Source organism: Octopus bimaculoides, chromosome 2 (genome assembly GCF_046866305.1).
Source record: "Octopus bimaculoides isolate indiv1 chromosome 2, ASM4686630v1, whole genome shotgun sequence".
Taxonomy (NCBI): Eukaryota; Metazoa; Mollusca; class Cephalopoda; order Octopoda; family Octopodidae; genus Octopus; species Octopus bimaculoides.
In genome coordinates this window covers 69,570,026-69,572,525 of record NC_142929.1, presented here as the reverse complement: position 1 = coordinate 69,572,525, position 2,500 = coordinate 69,570,026, and the positions used below count along the sequence as shown (strand labels likewise).

The window sequence follows — 2,500 nt, the reverse complement described above, 5'->3', positions numbered from 1 at the left end:
TGGCGTGGAAAAGGTCTTGTCTATTTCAATTTTATCACTTTTATCCTTCCATATAATTGGTTTCAAGTTTCAATACAAAGCCAGCAGTTTCGAGGGAGGGAAAAGTGGATTACATCGACCCCCAGGGCTCAGCTGGCGTTTATTTTATCGACCCTGGAAGGATGAAAGACAAAGTCGACCCCGGTTAAATTTGAACTCGGAATGTAAAGAGAAACGAAATGCCACTAACGATTTTGCCAGCTCGCCGCCCTATTCTTCCATTGCAGTAGTTTTACTAATAACTTCACCTGTTATTATGTTACGCATGCGTTTTGATCTGTAATTGCATATTCAAACGTTATTGTTATAGTTGTATTATTGTATTTTGAGGAATGAGTGGGTTATTTTACCAATAATAAACACATTGATTAAAATTACGATTATTAGTCCCTTATTTATTCTCTAATGAGTTGGTTATTAACATTAAAGCTGTCCGATACATCTGTAGTAAAGATCATAAACTAGGTTACATGAATTTAACGAACACCTTTGATACTAATGAATAAATAATTAAAGAGCAAATACTATTTGGTATTGGTGCGTATAGTTTTATTCTTTGGTTAGGGTTTTTGTTTGTTTGTTTTGTTTTTTTTGGGGGGAAGGGGCATAAGTTGACTCTCCCATAATGTGACGGGGTGGGGGAGATAGGTAGGTAGGTAGAGGCGTAGTTGTGCGGTAAGAAGCTTGTTTCTCAACGACATGGTTCCAGTTTCAGTCTCACTGAGTGGCACCTTTTACATTACTATAGCCCCAGGCCGACCCAAACCTTGTGAGTGGATTTCGTAGATGGAAAGTGAAAAAAGCGTTTCCTCTGTGTGTGCGTGCGTGCCTGTGTGTCCAACCACCGCTTGGCAACCGGTATTGAATTGTTTACACCTCTGTAGCCTAGTGATTCGGCAAAAGAAGCCGAGAGAATGAATACCACATATCAAGGCGGTGCCCTAGCATGGCTGCAGTCCACTGAATGATGCAAGTAAAAGATAAAAGAATGTAATGTATGTTTGGTTGTAATGTGCATGTGTTTGGAGTTGACGTGGGGGTGCAAGTCGACTCTACTAAAATATGTATGTATGTGCATATATGTCTGTGTGTGTGTGGTAGAGAAAATGCGACACGAGGTGACAATGGAACGACAGAAAAAAACAGGAACAATCACACACAATGGATGCGGTTATGGTCAATTTCTCATTAGTTATCGAGCAAATATCATCACAGTTTCGATACTTAACGACAATATTGCTCAGTGAGGTAGTGTCAGCAACATAAGCAACTGGAATATAAATAAGTGAACTGATGTTGTTACAATGCTTGTCATAATTGTCGAGCGAATTTTCCGCGGCCAATGGTCAAATAGTATTTTATGTAACCCAGTCTACGTTGTTGAGTAGAATGTATGTGCGCGTGTGTACATGTGTAAGAAAAAGTTTGCCTCAGATTTAAACTGAGTTAGGCCGGCATAATTAGATGGCGATACTATTTTATATACATGTTCTTTTAGTTTAATTTTTCAAACGTCACTCTGATAGAGAAAGATCTGAGCTCCAACCAAGAAACGAAACTTTCTCATCAGCATTTAGACTACATCAATTAGGTTAATCATATATGCATACATATTTCTCCTTTCTTTTTTTTTTTTTTTAACCATAAGAATTCTTTCTTGAAGGAAGGAGACGGTTTCTAACAAATAAACAAAATTCGATCGCTTGAATTAGGATTGAAAAAACAATAATGATTACATTAGAAAAGTCTTGCATATTTTTACTGTTCCGCTTACAGACTGCATTTGTAAGAAGTGTGTTAGCCAGTCTCTTTCTTTGCTGAAACTCCTACATTAGTGCTCCAAGTACACTAATTGGTATACGTAAATGTGAATTTATCATAAGAATAGAGAAGTTGCAGGTTTCAAGCATTTATCCATAAATCTCATAAACTTCTCGCTGATTTTGGAAGAGACATTCTCATTTGCAGAAGACCGCTGTGACTATGTATAATTTTTCTTTTCTGCCTCAAATAAGTATATCAGAACTGTTTGTATGCATATAAACAGACGGACAGACAGACAGACAGACAGACAGACAGACAGACAGACAGATAGATAGATAGATAGATAGATAGATAGATAGATAGATAGATAGATAGGCGAGCGGGCGGGTGGACGGACGGATGGATAGATCGATGGATGGGAGAATATGTACGAATGTGTGTATCAACGAATGTATGTATTTGCATGCATGCATGCGTACTAGTCATATGGCGAATGATTTTGTATGCTTTGATTTATATATGAGTACATAATCATATATTCGTATATCCATACTTGAGAAAGTATACATACTACATGATAAACTACAGTAATGTGTATATAATGTTTTAGTGTTTTAGATATTTTTATTGTTTTGGTAATGGATTATATACGTAATTTTGTAATTATGTATGAAATGTATATATGAATGAATGCGTG

At 36.8% G+C, this 2,500-nt stretch overlaps 1 protein-coding gene across 3 annotated transcripts in view; it reads left to right on the top strand.

The window, feature by feature from the left end:
* LOC106879511 (homeobox protein orthopedia) overlaps positions 1 to 2,500 on the top strand; it is a 121,931-nt gene that overhangs the window by 117,968 nt on the left and 1,463 nt on the right. The gene's annotated exons all lie outside the window — the stretch shown is intronic.